Source organism: Ranitomeya imitator, chromosome 3, assembly GCF_032444005.1.
Source record: "Ranitomeya imitator isolate aRanImi1 chromosome 3, aRanImi1.pri, whole genome shotgun sequence".
Lineage (NCBI taxonomy): Eukaryota > Metazoa > Chordata > Amphibia > Anura > Dendrobatidae > Ranitomeya > Ranitomeya imitator.
In genome coordinates, this window is record NC_091284.1 from 112,984,470 (window position 1) to 113,007,501 (window position 23,032).

At 43.0% G+C, this 23,032-nt stretch overlaps 1 protein-coding gene and 1 non-coding gene across 2 annotated transcripts in view; one reads left to right on the forward strand and one right to left on the reverse strand.

The window, feature by feature from the left end:
• Positions 1–23,032, reverse strand: part of NLK (nemo like kinase) — a 203,239-nt gene that overhangs the window by 164,700 nt on the left and 15,507 nt on the right. The window lies entirely within an intron of this gene.
• TRNAF-GAA (transfer RNA phenylalanine (anticodon GAA)) lies at positions 21,534–21,606 on the forward strand. Its single transcript has one exon. It is a non-coding gene; the product is annotated as a tRNA-Phe (tRNA).

Sequence of the window (23,032 nt, forward strand, 5' to 3'; positions counted from 1 at the left end):
GGAAAAAATAAAAAAAATACTGGAAAGCTTGTCCTACTCATCACAACGCAGACCGCACATGGATGCCTACATTTGCTGTGATTTTCACAGACTTATACGGCTAAATCCGAGCCATGATGTCTAAGAAACATTGATAAAACACGTACATAATTCACAGATGTCTGAATAAGGCCTCATATATTCCAATGGGAAAGACCGTTTTGTAGAGTCCTTAAGAAATCCTTTATGCCCAACATACACCATGGTATCATGTGGTATTTAATTCAAGTACATTGGAAAGGGTAAAAGAAAATCTCTCTGGTATTCTAAGGAAACCAAAAGTTAATCAACTGGGAAAACGATCATGAGGAATTAGAGCATCATTCTATAACACGAGTTACACCGACAAGACTTAGCAATTTATTATAGTCGTGGAGACCTATTTAGGGCAAAGACAGGAAATCTATCTATTCACCATCCAGTAGGAAGAACAAGTAATATCTAATGCAGCCGACACCTCTACATAAGGAAACACAAGATAAGGCCGAATACCTTCTACTACAGCGTCATCCTTACCAGCCAAACACTCACATGCCTGAGAAATATAGGAGCCATCTATCAATGTCAGGTAGAAGGCATCATACGCAGACAGAAGACTTCACCAAGGACTGATAAGCTTCTGAAGTGTGAAGTGATGTCACATCCTTCTATAAGTACCCTATGCTCCTCCAGAACATCGCAACTAGGACAATTCGTCACCACCTGCAGAAGGACCTGGGTCTACCAAGTTGCCGTGCCGCAAAGAAGCTCCTGCTCACAGCAGCAATGAAGAAAAGGCTTGCCTTATGTAAGAAATATCAAGATTGGACATCTGAAGAGTGGAAGAAAGTGATGTTTAGTGATGAGAGCACTTTCAGGCTGGTCAGGGGAGGCTCAAAGGTTGTGCGTCGTCCGAGTACCGTGTCACGGTATAACCCAAAATATACAGTATTAAAGGAGGTGCTGAAGACACTCTGGGTAAGCATGGACTCCACATACTTAGCCAGCCTTGCTGAATCCATGCCTAAATGACTGCAGATGGTGATAAAATGTAAGGGTGACATGACAAAATACTAATTGTAATAAAATATTCACAATAAAACACTTGAATATTAAGATTTTGTGGTTTCATTGAACTTGTAAAGATTTTTTTTGCCGGCACTGTACTTTCCTATGGGGTGAAAGTAGTGGCGATGCGTACGACAGTATCAGCACTACGAGGGAGACTTCACACGCTACAGAGAAAAGCCGCCTTGTAAATTGACCGATGCCGCAGATCTGAAATAGCTCTTAGCAATGCATAGGGCAGGAGATGGATGTCAGGTTGGTGTCTGTCAAGTGCAGCTCCATCCAGACCACAGGAATTATAGGAACAGGGGGTTGTGCGGATGCCGGTCCCAGCAGTCAGCAGATAGCGACTAAATGTGTAGCATCAGAGTACCCCTACATTTATTTCATCTTGCATCAATGGGACTTACGGTAATAGACACTAGAAGAATCAGCGATCATTGAAAACATTCACAGGAACAGAACAGCCATCAGGATTTTCCATTATATCAATTCAATGAGTTTTAACCATGCTTTTCGCAAAACGTCCTAAAACAGAGGAAGAAAGAAGAAAAAAAAAAAAAAAGAAGAAAAATCTGCCACCTACATCTTGATGGCATGTTGTGACAATGTTGCCAGCGATAAGCAATATTCCACAAAAGTGGTCCATCACATTTGCCCCGAGAGGAAGTGGAGAAGGCTAAACACAGGGTCAGGGAGAAACTTGCGTACCATGAGTTTGACATATTAATGCGTTTTTATTTAATTTATTCTTCAGAGTATACTGAAACCTCAGTATCAGTCGTTCTCTAAGGAGAACTCGGGACAGACTTGTTGGCGGTGATCACTTGAGATACTAATAGCAAGAACAAGAGCAACATCATAGAATGAGGAACTCACGAGCGTATACATCGGATAAGTGCTATATGATGGTGGTTCCAATGTTATTCTATGGGGCAACCCAGATCAGAGGCTTTTCCTTATTCCGATCCATGAGGAGGAATTTGCTGTGCAAATTGGATTCAAGTTTATGGAAAACATCAGACTGCTCTCGGATCGGATTGCCGCTCGATTTCCGCAGAGTTACAGAATGGAGATATCTTGTTCATCGTATCACCTAGGCTACGATTCTCTCATCTAAGCTGACACTTGACTTACATTCTGATCAGAGTGTGAGCGAGCCCTAAGTGTGATGGACAGGGAGGATGCAGGGTGATGTTGAGGATGGAGGGTGATGTGGAGGATGGAGGGTGATGTGGAGGATGGAGGATGATGTGGATTCTGCTCCAAAGATCGTAGCTGCGGTAAAGTTTGATTTCATCTACGACCGGAACGGTGAGGGCCACTGTGACTAATATATCAAGTTCGCTTTGTTAACAGCACGTCAAGGGTCTAGCAGCAGGATACAGATCTATAAAGCTTTCCATATTTGTTCTCTTTTTGAAGAAACTTACCATATGTATTTTTTTCTATTATCCTTATCACAAAGTGAAAAAGTTGTTCGGCATGTGGGTGTCCTCCTCCGCATTGCCAGTGGCAGAATTTAGATACAGCTGAAAAACTAGGAAGCAATACCACTGACACCAATTTAAGTTCTATCCAAAAACTTTCAATTTTAATGTATGTATACTGTAAATACCATTTTACAGGTTGCTTTTATTATTTTATTTTTTTTACTTTAAATTCAACTTTTTTTTAATGGGATAATTCCGTAAGGGGCAGACTCCGTTAGCATCAACCTAGAAGCATTTTATGGAGAGTTCTGTGGCTTTCCACCCGACACAGTAGTTTTATCAGACGTGAACATGAGGTCACTGATCTCTGGGAAACTGCTCTTGATTAGGACTTCACAGAATTGCTTGTTTTCTTAAAATTATCAGAAGAACACAGAGGAAACCCAACAGATGGCATCGGTCTAAATGTGGCACTTTACTGACCAGATGACAGAGCAGCTTTCTAGATCCTTAGTAGAAGAGACTCCTGAGAATACAATGTACAGAGGCTTTAATCAAAGGAGGTCTGCAGTGCAGCATGGAGGCCGGGGGAGTAGTAGGGTCACTTCATGCCGTCAGGCGATAACCCTGCTGGACCACAATCATAAATGTTCCTTCTGCTCTGTATATAAAAGGGGCCTCCAGCGCTTAGACATAAGGGGGAAGTTCCCAATCACAAGTCCGAGACCAACATGTTAGGAGGTTTGTGTATACAGCCTACAGATGGGCTGCCCGTGACCCTTATCTAATGACTTTCTATACAGATCTACATATAGACCCTGTAATCACAAGTTAGATACTAAGGTGCCATGATCAGTGCAGTGACTGCTCCATGCCATGTGCCACCACATGACGACTACATGCTATGTGCCACCACATGGTGACTACATATGTAACCCACTTCGGGGGGGGGGGTGCTCTAATATTTCATGGAGCACACCAATAAAAAATAAAAAAAAATGTTCCCCTTCAGATTTATATACAAATACTTAAGCAATCAGAGGCATATGCAAGCCCATTAGGGCCTCACGGGTGGCATATTCCACCCCTGTACAACTTGAAGGTCAAGTGGTCTTTTCCCAAACGCATTTTGCGTGCCAGGACAAAGTACAAAACTACCTATAGATCTCATTGCATCCAGGTACATGCATTTCTGGATGTATTTAGCTCAGTCTCCCCACCACCCATCCAATACCCAGTAGGCCACAACCCCTTGTCAAGTATTTATAAAACTAAGAATTTGGCACTAGGGTTTGTGTGAATAGATTTACAGAACCTGCATAAATCCCTGTGGAATATGCCGTCTACATAAAGGCATCACCGGCTTTTTTTGGGATTAGCAAGCCTGGCGCAACCTCATCACTGCAGCACGACATGTGTGATGTCACGTCACGTTGGTTAATCAGAAGAAGGGGCACTGATCAGGTGATCCGTAGGGCACCCATCCAATGACTACAAAATACAGATGTTGCCGGGTTTTGAGAATCTATTTGCTCCATCCATATTCGGCACAGCTTAAGCCAGAACTCTGGTGCATGTAACTTAGTAAATCAGAGAATAAAAACAAATTTAATGAGATATATATATATATATATATATATATATATATATATATATACACACATACATACATATATATATACACATATATACATACATATATATACATATATACATACATATATACACATATATATATACATATATATATCCCTAAACCAGGGATTCAAGCTTCAGGAGGCTAATTTGCATATTCCAGGTTTTTGCCTGTAGGACATTATTGCAAGAGAGCTTGGCTGAGTAGATTACACAAGAAGGAAAACACACAGCAAGTCAGCAGGATCTAGGAGCAACATGGCAGATGTGACAACCTACATGGTGAGCTGCAGCATGTGCTACATGTTCACAGATCGACCAGAAGAAGAATTAAGTTTCACCTGTCAGAAGTGTAGACTAGTGGCCCTTTTAGAAGAAAAGGTGCGGGGTCTGGAAGAAAGAATAGCAACTTTGAAACTCATCAAAGAGAATGAAGACTTTCTAGACAGAACAGAAGCATCTCTACTGGTCACAGAAGGTGAAAAAAGTGTCAGAGAACCTCCAAAAGCAGATGAGTGGAAGCATGTGACCAAAAGAAGCAAGAAGACCATGGAGAAATCACCAACCACACAACTGAAGAACCGATATCAAATCTTTGTAGAGGATGAAGATGGCACACCTAAGAATGAAGCAATACCAGCAAGCAAAAAAGAAAAGGGCACACAGCAACAAGTGACAGCAAAAAGTACAGCCAAGAAGCAACGAAGAGTGGTGGTGGTGGGAGACTCACTACTGAGAGGCACAGAAGCAGCCATCTGCAGACCGGACATAACTGCAAGAGAAGTATGCTGCCTTCCAGGTGCGATGATCAAGGATGTGACCGATAGGATACCAAAGCTCTTCAGCTCCAAGGACGTCCACCCATTTCTTCTGATACATGTTGGCACCAATGACACGGCAAGGAAGGACCTACCGACAATTTGCAAGGACTTTGAAGAGTTGGGGAAGAAAGTAAAGGAACTGGATGCACAGGTAGTTTTTTCTTCTATCCTTCCAGTAGACGGGCATGGCACCAGGAGATGGAACAGGATCCTTGATGCAAACAACTGGCTAAGACGATGGTGCAGACAACAAGGATTCGGATTCCTGGACCACGGTGTGAATTACTTGTATGATGGACTCCTCGCCAGAGACGGACTACACCTCAACAAACCAGGGAAACACACATTCGCCAGAAGACTCGCTACACTCATCAGGAGGGCGTTAAACTAGAAGAAGAGGGGACGGGAAGAAAAACATTAGACTTGAACAAAGACGACCCAGGAAAACATACTCAGAAGGGAGGTAAGAACATTTCTAAAACAATCCACAGTGAGGAGATTGGAACAAAACAAAATCCTATAAACTGCATGCTCGCAAACGCCAGAAGCCTGACAAACAAGATGGAAGAACTAGAAGCAGAAATATCTACAGGTAACTTTGACATAGTGGGAATAACCGAGACATGGTTAGATGAAAGCTATGACTGGGCAGTTAACTTACAGGGTTATAGTCTGTTTAGAAAGGATCGTAAAAATCGGAGAGGAGGAGGGGTTTGTCTCTATGTAAAGTCTTGTCTAAAGTCCACTTTAAGGGAGGATATTAGCGAAGGGAATGAGGATGTCGAGTCCATATGGGTTGAAATTCATGGAGGGAAAAATGGTAACAAAATTCTCATTGGGGTCTGTTACAAACCCCCAAATATAACAGAAACCATGGAAAGTCTACTTCTAAAGCAGATAGATGAAGCTGCAACCCATAATGAGGTCCTGGTTATGGGGGACTTTAACTACCCGGATATTGACTGGGAAACAGAAACCTGTGAAACCCATAAAGGCAACAGGTTTCTGCTAATAACCAAGAAAAATTATCTTTCACAATTGGTGCAGAATCCAACCAGAGGAGCAGCACTTTTAGACCTAATACTATCTAATAGACCTGACAGAATAACAAATCTGCAGGTGGTTGGGTATTTAGGAAATAGCGACCACAATATTGTGCAGTTTCACCTGTCTTTCACTAGGGGGACTTGTCAGGGAGTCACAAAAACATTGAACTTTAGGAAGGCAAAGTTTGACCAGCTTAGAGATGCCCTTAATCTGGTAGACTGGGACAATATCCTCAGAAATGAGAATACAGATAATAAATGGGAAATGTTTAAGAACATCCTAAATAGGCAGTGTAAGCGGTTTATACCTTGTGGGAATAAAAGGACTAGAAATAGGAAAAACCCAATGTGGCTAAACAAAGAAGTAAGACAGGCAATTAACAGTAAAAAGAAAGCATTTGCACTACTAAAGCAGGATGGCACCATTGAAGCTCTAAAAAACTATAGGGAGAAAAATACTTTATCTAAAAAACTAATTAAAGCTGCCAAAAAGGAAACAGAGAAGCACATTGCTAAGGAGAGTAAAACTAATCCCAAACTGTTCTTCAACTATATCAATAGTAAAAGAATAAAAACTGAAAATGTAGGCCCCTTAAAAAATAGTGAGGAAAGAATGGTTGTAGATGACGAGGAAAAAGCTAACATATTAAACACCTTCTCCACGGTATTCACGGTGGAAAATGAAATGCTAGGTGAAATCCCAAGAAACAATGAAAACCCTATATTAAGGGTCACCAATCTAACCCAAGAAGAGGTGCGAAACCGGCTAAATAAGATTAAAATAGATAAATCTCCGGGTCCGGATGGCATACACCCACGAGTACTAAGAGAACTAAGTAATGTAATAGATAAACCATTATTTCTTATTTTTGGTGACTCTATAGCGACAGGGTCTGTTCCACAGGACTGGCGCATAGCAAATGTGGTGCCAATATTCAAAAAGGGCTCTAAAAGTGAACCTGGAAATTATAGGCCAGTAAGTCTAACCTCTATTGTTGGTAAAATATTTGAAGGGTTTCTGAGGGATGTTATTCTGGATTATCTCAATGAGAATAACTGTTTAACTCCATATCAGCATGGGTTTATGAGAAATCGCTCCTGTCAAACCAATCTAATCAGTTTTTATGAAGAGGTAAGCTATAGGCTGGACCACGGTGAGTCATTGGACGTGGTATATCTCGATTTTTCCAAAGCGTTTGATACCGTGCCGCACAAGAGGTTGGTACACAAAATGAGAATGCTTGGTCTGGGGGAAAATGTGTGTAAATGGGTTAGTAACTGGCTTAGTGATAGAAAGCAGAGGGTGGTTATAAATGGTATAGTCTCTAACTGGGTCGCTGTGACCAGTGGGGTACCGCAGGGGTCGGTATTGGGACCTGTTCTCTTCAACATATTCATTAATGATCTGGTAGAAGGTTTACACAGTAAAATATCGATATTTGCAGATGATACAAAACTATGTAAAGCAGTTAATACAAGAGAAGATAGTATTCTGCTACAGATGGATCTGGATAAGTTGGAAACTTGGGCTGAAAGGTGGCAGATGAGGTTTAACAATGATAAATGTAAGGTTATACACATGGGAAGAGGGAATCAATATCACCATTACACACTGAACGGGAAACCACTGGGTAAATCTGACAGGGAGAAGGACTTGGGGATCCTAGTTAATGATAAACTTACCTGGAGCAGCCAGTGCCAGGCAGCAGCTGCCAAGGCAAACAGGATCATGGGGTGCATTAAAAGAGGTCTGGATACACATGATGAGAGCATTATACTGCCTCTGTACAAATCCCTAGTTAGACCGCACATGGAGTACTGTGTCCAGTTTTGGGCACCGGTGCTCAGGAAGGATATAATGGAACTAGAGAGAGAGTACAAAGGAGGGCAACAAAATTAATAAAGGGGATGGGAGAACTACAATACCCAGATAGATTAGCGAAATTAGGATTATTTAGTCTAGAAAAAAAGACGACTGAGGGGCGATCTAATAACCATGTATAAGTATATAAGGGGACAATACAAATATCTCGCTGAGGATCTGTTTATACCAAGGAAGGTGACGGGCACAAGGGGGCATTCTTTGCGTCTGGAGGAGAGAAGGTTTTTCCACCAACATAGAAGAGGATTCTTTACTGTTAGGGCAGTGAGAATCTGGAATTGCTTGCCTGAGGAGGTGGTGATGGCAAACTCAGTCGAGGGGTTCAAGAGAGGCCTGGATGTCTTCCTGGAGCAGAACAATATTGTATCATACAATTATTAGGTTCTGTAGAAGGACGTAGATCTGGCGATTTATTATGATGGAATATAGGCTGAACTGGATGGACAAATGTCTTTTTTCGGCCTTACTAACTATGTTACTATGTTACTATATATATACATATATATACACACACATATATATATATATATATATATATATATATATATATATATATATATATATATATATATACATATACATATACATATACATATACATATACATACACACACATATATATCTTTTAACAATATGTGTCATATGCCGTTTTTTTTTTTTTTGTGTGTTTTCTTTTTTTTACATAGGAATAGGAGAGGTCAGCAATTCTTCTGGTTACCCTACCACATATGTATGTAATCTGTGCTATAGAGCAGCAGATTATTAGGCCGGTATGCCACATTGCATATGTGCAGTATCAGCGGCCATGGTAGCCCCCTGCCAGCCGCCTACTGTTATTTCCAGACTACAGCTGGGTGATGATTCTGACCTCCGGCCTCAGCTCCATGAATCAGGATATACCCTGTTACCAGCGACATCAATCACATACCCAACAATGGCTTGTGGCCAGTGGGCAGAAGGGTAGAATTAAGGCTGGCCCCAGGGTTTGGGTATCAGGTGATTCACACACATCAACCTATCCGACTGAGATAGACGTCAACCTGAAATCTGTTTGTAGAAGGAGCCGGGTGCTAACGGCCGGGCAGACTGCTGACATACAACTGCAATATTCTGCTGACCTGATGAAATGCCTGGAATTCATTACACAGAAAATTAACACAGGGATGGCTTAAGCCAATATCACAGCCAGAGGCTCCTGGTAAGACGCAGACGTGGCGCTGCACACCTTCACAAACATTTCAAAGTGTTTCATAACTCCCTGAGGTCCATTATGCTAAACCGGAACACAAAAGATATTTAAGACATTAAATAAGCATCTGAGCAATTGCTGGAGCCCATCAAGATGCCACCATCTATCCTGACAAAAGCCGTCTGTACAGAGGAGATTTCCAGACACCTTATAAAGGTCTTGTATTTCCCTCAAAAGTGCTGCAGCTTGAAAGCCACATTAAAGCCGCTATGGTAAACGCCACAGTGTTACAGGTTTGATATTTTTCCTCCCTAAAATTTATTTCTCAAACAATTATACTGCTCTAAAAATGAAATCTAGAGACCAACTCCTTGTCCTCCACAAAGAAATGATTATAGCTTCTAAAAAGGGTTTAGGGTATTTTAGGCCAAGCCACGGTAAAATAAAGGGAGAAAAGTTCTGTGTCTTACAGATCGGCTTCTGCTCAATTCCTAAACATTTTCTCCATCTCTTCTTGCTTTAAGTGAATGGAACAGACCAAATTCAGCATGAAATATCAGGCGTGGATACCCAGATGTGTTCCCAGGGAAATATTAAATATTAAATTATTCTTAAATATTAAAAATAGAAAAAAAAATTACAGCATGTGATTGCAGCTGCTGAATTCTGTAAGGAAAACTATTTCCCTGCCTGTTTAGAAACTTGTTTAATCACAGAGAAAGAACAGCACGGGATTACAAATGATTCTGTCTGTCTACCATTGCTTCCCATCTTGCCCAGGAGCTGTGGTGAGATCAGACCATGTTCCTGTAGGGTCAGACACGGCCATTACACAGTACACAGCAGGGGCACATTTATAAGATTATCTCGGCACAGGAACATTTTATTTAAAACAAATCAAACTGTGGAAGTTCGTTGGACGGGAAAACCCCTGTAACTGTGACATCTGTAGTCACTAGAACAGACAAGACGATGGGGACAAAGGGGTATCAAGTATCTTCTCAACCTTCTGTAAACTACAGGTTTGGTACAAGAGCTTACAAGGACGTATCGGTAAAGCGCCATCATATGCTGCAGCGATTTACCAACACCATCATCACTGTCCCCATCAGGGCTCACAATCTAAATTCCCTATCAGTATGTCTGGAGTTTGGGAGGAAACCGGAGAACCCGGAGGAAACCTACACAAACACAGGGATAATATACAAACTCCTTGCAGATGTCCTTGTAGTCTGCAAAGCTACCCTGCAAACCAATGATAAGGTAATTAATTTTTCTGAATAAATAAAACAATAAAAGGGAATTTTTCCTTTATATTTTTATACTTTAATAACATGAAGTCTTTTTTTTTTTTTTTTTTACTTTAGTGGAGGCCGTTTTGTCTAAGGATTTAGAGATATGCTTAAAGAAAATCTCTCACTTCCAGAAATGCAATGTACCTGCAGATATAGGGTTAATCTTCTGCATTTAAATCCTGTATAGTCGGCTTCGTGGAAGCGCAGCTAAAGGCAGAATGCTTACCCACGGCTGTAATCACTATATCTGCAGGTTAACAGCATTCATGGAAGCAAGGCGTTCTTTAAAACAAGAAATGTGCCATTTACCACGAGCGAAATGGCTGGTCGAAATCGATAGTCTGAAGATGTTCATTGAGATGTATGGCAGCGTTATGGATATGATCTGTGCAGAGGTCAATGTGCGGGGAGAAGATGAATAGTGACCATCATCTATTGTGAAGGTGTGTTATCCATGTATAGGTGTTATCTTTCATTCTAATCCTGCCTGTGACGATAAAGACTGCTGAAAAGTCGTCAGTACAGAAGACCAATAATGTTAAGCTTAATGGATTATATATATATACATACATACATACACACACAACAGACAGCAGTATGGAAAGTGAAATAGTAGATGACTTTGTAAATGGATGCCCCATCCACCCTGTTAAAACAAAACCACAACTTCCCTTCTCATCCACAAAAGTGTTGGGCAACTAGCAAAGGTTGTTTAATGTGAAAGGTGATATGGGAAGTTTACAGATGGCTGGATATCATCTACTAACAGGCGGGTATGTGAGACTGTGCTGGAACTTCCAGCTGGGATAGAGGGATAGAGCGCTGCTTCAGTCACAGTACAGGCTGTCTGACAGCAGCTCTCTGAGACCACAGGAGCGCACGGACATCTCTGGGGGCAAAATACCTCAAAGGATCGATAACACAGGATCCTTAAGTACCCCAGCAGGCATCTATTGTGGGGCCCCATACATATCAGACTGATGGCTGAGCCTTTTGATATCGGCCAATATTATTCCAATGTGTATAGAGGTCTTTGGTCTCGATAGAGCACAGCTTCAAGACTGCTGCAGAAGCCAAACAATGAAAAATGCCAGAAAAAAAAAGTGACATCTTTTTGATTTTTATTCAGAGGTGAGCAAAACTCGGGACTTGCGAGTCACACAGCAAATTAATAGCGGCAGATGTATATTAACACGCCATCTCCTGCTCACTGCAGTGGCTTGGACCATACCGGGTCCCGTAATATAGATCACTACCATCACCCGCTAGCGGCACACGTGACTCCGATGTGACTGAAGGGGGGGACAGACTCAGCTTCTTACTCACCTATTGCAATAGTCTGACACTGAGCCATGCATCATCCACACCACTGTGCCCGAGTGAGACGTGCCTGCCTGGGTGACAACACCCACCTTTCCCAAGCACCTGAGAGGTACAGTTCTTCCACTCTGGCATGCATAGGGTAACACAACCAGGAAACATAGTGGATATAAATGGCCTGCATGCCCATGTTAAAATGTCAGACTTTTGTATTGATTAAAAAAAAAAAAAAAAAAAACACATTTCAGAACTTTTTGGTTATGTGCGCAAGTTGCGGATTTGCTTATGTAAAATTCTGCATGGTTTCTGCCTCTCTTGGCAGAAAACAGTTGAAAATCCGCACGGTTTTAATGCGGTTTTAATGTTTTGATGCGTTTTTGTAAATCCATAGAGCTAAATACAGATAATAAAAAAAAATAAAAATTGTGATGTAATTTCCTTGTTCAACCTCTTCAGCCAGATATCCTCATTAATATTAAAGACACACACACACACACACACACACGTCTATGCAGGAGTATTAACATAATTATGCTGGAAAAAAAAAAGAGAGTGGACAGCACCTCCAAAAATCATACGGTGATCTAATGCCGCTAGGCAAAAAATATAAATAACCAAACATGAGGTTCTTAGTTTAACATTCTGATCAGACTGTATGAAGCCAACTGACGTGAAGCCTCGTAGTAGGTCCTACCGCCCTAACGGAGCAGAGCTGCGCACCGGCCATCGCCACAGCGGCAAAGCACAGGAAGGCAGACGGCTCGGTGTCTTCAGACCACGCCACCCCACCAGCACAAAACCACAACAACGGCTGCCCCACAGCACCAACGTGACGTGGCAGTGAGCTTCATACACTCTGATCGGAATGTTAAACTAAGAACCTCATGTTCAGTTATGTAATTTTTGCCTAGCGGCTTTAGATCAACGTATGATTTTTGGAGGTGCGGTTCATGCGCTTTTTTTTCTTGATTGACATAATTCACTTACATATGCTGTAACAAAAAAGCAACGGTCAGAAATTTGCGTGAAATGCAATATCTTTATTTTTCAAAAAAATAAACTGCATGGGCTCCCACATAATTTTAATAACCAGCAGAGGGAAAGCCGATGGCTGAGGGCAGATGTTAATATTCTGGGAAGGAGCCGATAGCCATAAAGGTTCCCAGACTTAATATCCACTCACAGCTGTTTGCTTAGCCTTTACTAGTTTACAGGGGAACCCCAGAAAAAAAATTGACATGGGGTCCCTCTATAAAAATCGAACCAGCAAAGGCTAGGCAGACAGCTGCAGGCTGATATTAATAGCCTGGGAAGGGGCCATGGCTATTGGCACCCCCAGTCTAAAAACATCAGCTCTCAGCCGTTCCAGAAACGGTGCAGGCAACATCAAGCCCACAGTTAGTAATGGAGAAGCTTCCACAAGACACCTATCCATTACTAACCCCATAGTTACATGGTAAATAAAGACACAGCCGGAATAAAGTCCTTTATTTGAAATAATCACAGACTCCTTTATTGAATCTTAATTTACCATACTTAATTTACCATACTTACTGAACGCCTAATCCCTGACACCCTCGTCTCCTGCAACAAAAATAAAATAAGCTAACATATAATTCTATCCTGTCTGACGTAGTCCATTACCGAGTGTCCCACGACGATCTCACATGTAGAACAGTCACATCGGGAGATGTGACCACTCTACCCAGTCTGCAGCGATACACTGCGGGAGCGATTACCTCCTATCAGTGTATCACTGAGAATTCACCGAAGTTCATCAGCTCCGATGCCCTCACTTACGGCACCGCTGTATGAGAATTTTCTCAAGCAGCGGTGCCGCAATTGAGAGCACCGGAGCTGATCAGCTGATGAACTCTGGTGAACTCTCGCGGTGACTCAGTGATACACTGCGGGAGCGATCACCTCCCATCAGTGTATCGCCGGCGGCGGGTAGAGCGAACTGTTTTACACGCGAGATCATCGTGGGACACTCATTATTAAATGGACTACAGCGGAAAGGTTAAGTATATGTTGGTTTATTATTTTTGTTTGCTTGCAGGAGAGGAGGGCGTCGGGACTACTCTCCCATCATCGGCTCATGCTGTCACTGTTCTATGTGACAGCAGACATAGCCGGGTGGGAGTAGTAGTCCCACCAGCCGACGGCTGGGTACTTACGCACACAGACACCCGCAGACAGACACACGCACAGACATGCACATATTCTCCGCCCACACACACTTCCTACTTCTGACATTTCCTTTCTGCAGCGTTTTTGGCAGCATATCCGCAAACCTTTTTACTCCTGCGGTTTGACTGACTCAATGAAAGTAAATTGGTGCAGAAACGCTGCAGATCCGCAAAAAGAATTGACATGCTGCGGAAAATAAAATGCTGCGAATCAGGACAGAATTTTCAGCAGCATGTGCACAACAATTCTGGATTCCCGTTGACTAATCTTGCTTGAGCAATCCTTTGTGGATTTGGTGCAATTCCGCACAGAAAAAAAAAACCCGCTGTGGATCCGCAATAAATCCGCAACGTGTGCACAGCCTTTCCGTCTTTATTGCCATCCATAATCTGTACAATTCAATTGAAAAAATAAAGAACATAATGCAGTTGCATAAAATATGCACACCAACAGAGTAATACTTGGCTGAAGTACACCTTTGAATTTTATGAAAGCATTCAGTCTTTTTGGGCAAGAGCCTATCACAAACACATCTGGAATTGGCAATCTTTGCCCACTCTGCCTTGCAGTAGCGCTCTTAGGCTATGTGCACACTTTGCAGATTCCACTGCGGATTTTTCCACAGCAGAATTCCTAAATCCTCAGTGAAAACCCGTCGCGGTTTTTACTGCGGATTTATCGCGGTTTTTACTGCGGTTTCTTCTGCGGATTTTCATCTGCAGTTTTCTATTGGAGCAGGTTAAAATCCGCAGAAAAGTAGTGACATGCTGCGGAATGTAATCCGTAGCGTTTCCGCGCGTTTTTTTCCGCAGCATGTGCACTGCGTTTTTTGTTTCCCATAGGTTTACATTGTTCTGTAAACTCATGGGAAACTGCTGCGGATCCGCAGCGGTCAAATCCGCTGCGGATCCGCAGCAAAATCCGCAAAGTGTGAATATAGCCTAAATCTCGAGGCCATCATCTGTGTACAGCGCCCTGTTTAGGTCACCCATAGATTTACTGGATTCAGGTGTAGTCCATTCCAAAACAGCCATCTTCTGGTGAAGCCATTCTTTTGTTGTTTAGAGGTATGCTTAGGGTCATTGTTCTAAAATGTAAAATGATCCTTCATCTTCAGGTTTTTAGCAGAGGACTGAGGGTTTTGTTGCAAAACTGAATGATGTTTGTAACTGTTCATAATTCCCTCCATCTTGACTAAAGCACCATTTCTAGTTACTGAAAAACAGCCCAAAGAATAATGATGCCTTCATCATACTTCACTATGGGTACAGTGTTCTTTTGGTGAGGCTCATTGTTGACTTTAACTCCAAACATACTTTTTGGAATATGGCCCAAAGGCTCGACCTTGGTCTCATCAGTCCATAACCCGTTTCCTCACAAGCTTTTGGCATACTTGATAGGCTTCTGTCTTACCAACCTACCGCACAGGCCAGATATATGAAAAATATTTGAAATTATTGTCATATGCAGAACACACCAGAAATTCCTGCAGCTCCTGCAATGTTGCTGGCAGCCTCCAGGACCATTTTTTTTTTCTTGTATTTTCATAAATTTGAGCGGCGCCCATTGGAGGTAATGTCACTCTTTTGCCAAATTTAAGCTACTTCTTGATGACCATCTTCATAGTGCTCCATGATACATCTAATGCCTTGGAAACAAATTGCATCCTCCTACTGACTGATAAATTACAACGAGATTCCTTTGCTGTGTTGTAAGCTGTTTACGGACCATGACTTTTTCTGTAAAATGCAAGTAATAAAGTACTAAGAAATTTCAGTAAAATCCTACTAAGACAGCTAAACTTTATATGGGGTTAATCCGAATCACTGTAAATGATGACAGCAGGGTACTGACTACAATTTAACGCGAGTTTGAATGTGATTTGCTAATTCTGAACACAAACACCCCGAATTATATAGTGCTCACACTTATGCAACCACATTCTGCCTTTTCCCCAAGGCCGAAAATCATGGCGCTTAAACCCACAGAAGAGATTACGGTACGTCCCCAGATCACAGATATATCTGTGGATAGTGTCCATATCAGATTATTGATATGGCATGGTAATACTGCATTTCCATTGCCATGTAAGAATTCTGGTATGGGGTAGAGATGACCAGTCTGCCTTAGGGGCAATCTTCACCTTTGATTCAGCACCCACTGAATAACCAGGAACTGCAAAGTAAAAGTATGCTCTTCCAGAAATGGTAAACTATGCGCTAATAGATTCATCTACATGCAGGAGTTGCCGTCATGTGCCCAGTGATATTGGATTTATTTACCTAATCCACAAAGGTAAGAAAACTGATAACCTTGAAGAAAGGAAAAGAGCCTTCCCTCAGTGTGACACGACTTAGGACGCATTCATCCTGCCCTGGAGACTTCATCCAACTTACTAAAGAAGGGCAAAGGTTCAAGAGCAGACTTAAGTATACAGACCCCCATTAGCTGCCGCACACACAACACAGTAATCCTTCAGGATTACTAGTTACATTAACTTTAGAAAGAAATGTACAGAGTAATTTAACTCATTTCATAAATAGGAGGAAAAGAAACAGCCACAACAAAGACACCTCCAAAACTGTGCACGGATGACATCCTCATCCACAAGGATGGGTGGCAGACTTCTGGCACCTAGACTGAAGATGGTTCTCCAGTGCTCATTCACATGATTGTTTGTTGTCCTAGAGGGCAGCCCCTATCGATCATACAGTGTATAAAGCACAGAATTCCCACAGAATATAATTTGACAGTACCTACATAGTAAATACTGGCATAAACAGTAATCCCATACTGTGCCCATCAGTCCAGTGATAAATAAGTCCTTTCAATTATGAACCAATAAATCAATCCACAGGATACCAGGTCTGGCATGTAGTAGGAATTCATCACCTGTACCTCCTTCCCACAGGTACCATAAGGATTTCAGGGAGATGCAGATGTACGGCACTGTCTGGAACGACTTGCAGTCTTCACTGAAGTGCTTACAGCGCTGCCATGCAGCCACGTACTCCTCACCAGGAAGCACTGCGGCGTACCATCGACCTACTTATCTGGCCAGAAGAAGCACACAGTCCGCCACTAAGAAGCCACTGGGTAAGTGGTTTTGATCTTCTCCCTGAGCAAAATACAAGGGTGAAGGCTTCTTCTTCAAGGACAAGAAACCACTGAGGCGATTGGAGAGGCTCCTCCTTTTCATTCTGTAGGTTTCCTGTCCTTGAAGGGCGGATATGCTCTCTGGTGCTGTCATGCGTGAAAGAAAAAGATTCATGGGGCAGCAAGTTAAGCTGCTTTCACACATCAGTTTTTTGCAGTCAGGCACAATCCGGCGAATTTTGAAAAAAAGGATCCGGCAAAAATTGAAGCCGGATCAGTTTTTTTTCAAACTTGTATTAGTGACAGATGGCCTCAAGTTTCATCTGTTTTTCGCCGGATCCGCCGAAAATTGGTTTTCCGGCGGCAGGAGAAAACAGACATAGTAACGTTTTTTTGTGTATGTTGAAAAAAAAAAAAAAAACGCACAGCAACGTATCAGGCGCCATCTGGTCTTTGCCAGAACGGAAGCCTATGGCACCGGCTCCGTCCAATGATGGAATCCGGCGTCGGATTCCTGTTTTTTTTTTTTTTTTCAAATGGACCATGGGCACATTTTTGCTTTTTCCATTCTTCTCTCTCAGGATCCAAAATAGCTGGAGGATCCAGCAAAAAACGTATCGGTCGCATCAGTTTTTCACAATCTGTGGAAAAAAAAAATAATTTTTTTGCAAAATTTGCCAGATTGAGCCCAACGGCAAAAAACTGATGTGTGAAAGCAGCCTTAATGAGACTTTGGGACCTCAAACTCCACTAAAATACAATAACAGATTAACATTCGCCTTGTTCTTAAACATCACCACACTAGTCCATTAGCTGTGCCACGCATAGCAGATCAGCTCCAATTTGGATGGAGTTGCAATACTTCAAACAATCTATTGTGAAGTGTGGCGCCACATTTCCTGTAGAACCTTTTAAAAACAGCCAATAATATGGTATAGACTGCAGTGTTCTTCAAGTCCGGTCCTCAGGAGCCACCAACAGGTCATGTTTTCAGGATTTCCTTAGTATTGCACAGGTGATAATTGCATCACATGGACAGGCAAGCATTCAATGACCTGTGCAATACTAAGGAAATCCTCAAAACATGACCTGTTGGTGGCTCTTGAGGACCAGAGTTGGAGAACACTGGTATAGAGGCTTGGGAGTACTTACAAGTCCTGAAATGTTTCTCTATGGGCATATGACACTGATGGCCAGTCCTTAGGATTAGCTTATACTCTCCTGAATAGGAGCTTTGCGCAGTGCAGCTGTTTTATGCTTAGAAGTGCCGATTGTGGAGCTGCCAGATGTTGAACTCCCACCACTCTGTTACTGATGTCCTAATGAAAGGATATGTGATCATAGAATGTTATAGTTGGAGGGGCCCTCCAAGGTCATCGTGTCCAACCCCCTGCTCAATGCAGGATTCACCAAACCATCTCACACAGATGTCTGTCCAGCCTCTGTTTACAGACCGCCATTAAAGGGAACCCCTTTAACCTGTGTAATAAGGCCAATCTAGAATGTTATTTGATCGTTTTACAGGAAGCCGCTTCCCTCCCAATGTAAAATCCCTAATAAAACAAAATCGAAGCAGAGGCCACGGTATCTGAATAGAAATTAGGGTGTTCAAACTAATCTAAAATCTCCCAACTATGGCAGCTTCGCCCTTCTAGTAATATATACCTCTGTGAGTGAGCACAATCCTCATCACATCTATATATAGAATTGTCTAAGGGGTACCTCCGTCTGTCTGTGACTTCCGTCCCGGAAATCCCGCGTCGCTGATTGGTCTCGCCAGCTGCCTGTCCTGGCTGCCGCGACCAATCAGCGACGGCCACAGCCCGGCCGAGAATTAGTCCCTCCCTACTCCCGTCCAGTCAGTGCCCGCTCCATCCTCCCCGCAGTCGGTGCCCGCTCCATACTCCCCTCCAGTCAGCGCTCACACATGGTTAATGACAGCGTTAACGGACCGCGTTATGCCGCGGGTAACTCACTCGGTTACCGCCGCTATTAACCCTGTGTGACTAAGTTTTTACTATTGATGCTGCCTATGCAGCATCAATAGCAAAAAGATCTAATGTTAAAAATAATAAAAAACAAAAAACCTGCTATTCTCACCTTCTGTCGTCCGCCGAGGCACACGTGGCTGCCGCCAGCTTCCGTTCCCAGAGATGCATTGCGAAATTACCCAGAAGACTTAGCGGTCTCACGAGACCGCTAAGTCATCTGGGTAATTTCGCAATGCATCCTAGGAATGGAAGCTGGTGGCAGCCGCACGCTCAACGACACAGCTTCGCTGGACGCCGGAGGGTGAGTATATAACTTTTTTATTTTATTTTTTTTATTTATTTATTTATTTATTTTTTATTTATTTATTTTTTTAACAGGGATATGGTGCCCATACTGCTATATACTGCGTGGGCTGTGTTAACATACTGCGTGGGCTGTGTTAACATACTGCGTGGGCTGTGGTAACATACTGCGTGGGCTGTGTTAACATACTGCGTGGGCTGTGTTAACATACTGCGTGGGCTGTGTTAACATACTGCGTGGGCTGTGTTAACATACTGCGTGGGCTGTGTCACATACTGTTTTGTTCGTGGCCTGTGCTATATACTATGTGGCTGCTATATACATACATACATACATATTCTAGAATACCCGATGCGCTAGAATCGAGCCACCATCTAGTTAGATATAATCCTGGAAAAGACGAAAGCGACTGTTTGGGCACAACTCATAATTAGAACAAGATACTAAAATGAAATGGTCACAATTATTCAGCGCATTAAATATTGATGGAGATGGTGTTTATTACAGTGCAGTTGGAGCTATTGATGGGAGCGTGTCCTCCGCTCGACTTGTAAAATTGCATCCTTTAAAGAACAGAGCGTCTATTTAGACTGAGAACTTCAAAGCCTCTTATACACTGACCTTGCAGATAACCCTACTGTGATTAAAGCGCTGGGCTCAGCACGCCGACATGGTACCGACATGTGACTATTCATATCTAGATGTGATGGGGCCCCTCAAACGGGCTTTTAAAAAGGATTCCCTTGGGCATCATTTTCCTCAAATAACTCCGCAACCATTAAGGCTAGAGGCCTTGTTTACATTGAAGTAAGAAACAGGATACCAGTAAGACATAGTGATTTCCCATTAGCTCCCAGTCCAGAATCACATGGCGTTGCTTAAGGGAGGAATCACCCACCATCCCTTATATTTGTACTGTTTGAGTGTTGCACTGACTATGGCTGGCTGCCGACTGAGTCAACAGAATCCATCAGTGAACTCGTTCTAAAGGAAAGATGAGAGGGTTTCCAACATCCATCTCTTTTATTCTGAGCTCCTCTCAGCCGAGTATGTGCAAGGAAACAAAGAACCTGTAAAAGCAAAAAGGTGCAAAGTCTTTAATTAAACCAAATTGAAAAAAGGTGTTTGTTTTTTTTTACCCAAAATACATCCATTTAAGAAAAAAAAAAAAAATAGTCCCCAGAAGTGATATTGTGTGATATTACAAGGGACATGGGGCATTTTCGGCCTACCTATTAATTCAACATCTGGGGAGGGTCCCAGAGCTGCTTGGCTCTCAGTAAAGGTACCTTCACACACAACGATTTCGTTAACGATATCGTTGCAACGTCATGCTTTTTGTGACGTAGCAACGATATCGTTAACTAAATCGTTATGCGTGACAGCGACCAACGATCAGGCCCCGGCTGGGAGATCGTTGGTCGCTGGGAATGATCAGGACCTTTTTTTGGTTGCTGACCACCCGCTGTCATCGCTGGATCGGCGTGTGTGACACCGATCCAGCGATGTGTTCACTGGTAACCAGGGTAAATATCGGGTTACTAAGCGCAGGGCCGCGCTTAGTAACCCGATATTTACCCTGGTTACCATTGTAAAAGTTAAAAAAAAAAAAAAGTACATACTCACATTCTGATGTCTGTCACGTCCCCCGGCGTCAGCTTCCTGCACTGGCCGGCCGTAAAGCAGAGCACAGCGGTGCACTGACAGTCAGGGTGCCGGCGTGCTGAAGAGTCAGGGTGCCGCCGTCCTGCAGAGTCAGGGTGCCCTGGGTGCCGCTGTGCTGAAAAGTCAGGGTGCCCTCGGTGTTGCCATGTCCATTCGGCCTATACTGAACTCTCACTTTGTATGTGACATAAATGTGAGCTCAAAGTCAAAGCTAAAATGCTAAAGACAAGTTCTCGATTAATATCTCCATTTTGCAACTTACATGTTACAGTCCTTCCTACAAAATTAACACAGATCTGTCACCAGAGGAGAAGAGAAAAAAAAAACAAAAAAAAAAAACACGGGATACGTCGCTGGATTCCAGTTTTTGATGGTCAGCGACGGATCCTGCGTCCATAGGCTTCCATTATAGCCAACGACGGACAGCGCAGGACCTGTCGCTGACCGATTTTCCAACATGCAGAAAAAAGTTCCTCTGAACGTTCTCCGCCCGACGGACAGCAATTTTTTGACGGATCCAGTGCACGATGGATGAAACGGATGGCCATCCGTCACAATCCCTCGCTAATACAAGTCTATGGCCGAAATAGCTCAGTTGGGAGAGCGTTAGACTGAAGATCTAAAAGTCCCTGGTTCGATCCCGGGTTTCGGCAACATAATTTTGAAACCAGGGATTCAAGCTTGAGGAGGCTAATTTGCATATTCCAGGTGCCTTCTGGGAAAGCGAAGAGTCTCCCTAAGCTAGAAGATCGTTGGGTACAGCCGGGACCAGCTGCTTGGAAAAAATCATCAAACCAGGGATTCAAGCTTGAGGAGGCTAATTTGCATATTCCAGGTGCCTTCTGGGAAAGCGAAGAGTCTCCCTAAGCTTGAAGATCGTTGGGTACAGCCGGGACCAGCTGCTTGGAAAGAATCACCAAACCACGGATTCAAGCTTGAGGAGGCTAATTTGCATATTCCAGGTGCCTTCTGGGAAAGCGAAGAGTCTCCCTAAGCTAGAAGATCGTTGGGTACAGCCGGGACCAGCTGCTTGGAAAGAATCATCAAACCAGGGATTCAAGCTTGAGGAGGCTAATTTGCATATTCCAGGTGCCTTCTGGGAAAGCGAAGAGTCTCCCTAAGCTAGAAGATCGTTGGGTACAGCCGGGACCAGCTGCTTGGAAAGAATCACCAAACCAGGGATTCAAGCTTGAGGAGGATAATTTGCATATTCCAGGTGCCTTCTGGGAAAGCGAAGAGTCTCCCTAAGCTAGAAGATCGTTGGGTACAGCCGGGACCAGCTGCTTGGAAAGAATCACCAAACCAGGGATTCAAGCTTGAGGAGGCTAATTTGCATATTCCAGGTGCCTTCTGGGAAAGCGAAGAGTCTCCCTAAGCTAGAAGATCGTTGGGTACAGCCGGGACCAGCTGCTTGGAAAGAATCATCAAACCAGGGATTCAAGCTTGAGGAGGCTAATTTGCATATTCCAGGTGCCTTCTGGGAAAGCGAAGAGTCTCCCTAAGCTAGAAGATCGTTGGGTACAGCCGGGACCAGCTGCTTGGAAAGAATCACCAAACCAATTTTTGCCTGTAGGACATTATTGCAAGAGAGCTTGGCTGAGTAGATTACACAAGAAGGAAAACACACAGCAAGTCAGCAGGATCTAGGAGCAACATGGCAGATGTGACAACCTACATGGTGAGCTGCAGCATGTGCTACATGTTCACAGATCGACCAGAAGAAGAATTAAATTTCACCTGTCAGAAGTGTAGACTAGTGGCCCTTTTAGAAGAAAAGGTGAGGGGTCTGGAAGAAAGAATAGCAACCTTGAAACTCATCAAAGAGAATGAAGACTTTCTAGACAGAACAGAAGCATCTCTACTGGTCACAGAAGGTGAAAAAAGTGTCAGAACCTCCAAAAGCAGATGAGTGGAAGCATGTGACCAAAAGAAGCAAGAAGACCATGGAGAAATCACCAACCACACAACTGAAGAACCGATATCAAATCTTTGTAGAGGATGAAGATGGCACACCTAAGGATGAAGCAATACCAGCAAGCAAAAAAGAAAAGGGCACACAGCAACAAGTGACAGCAAAAA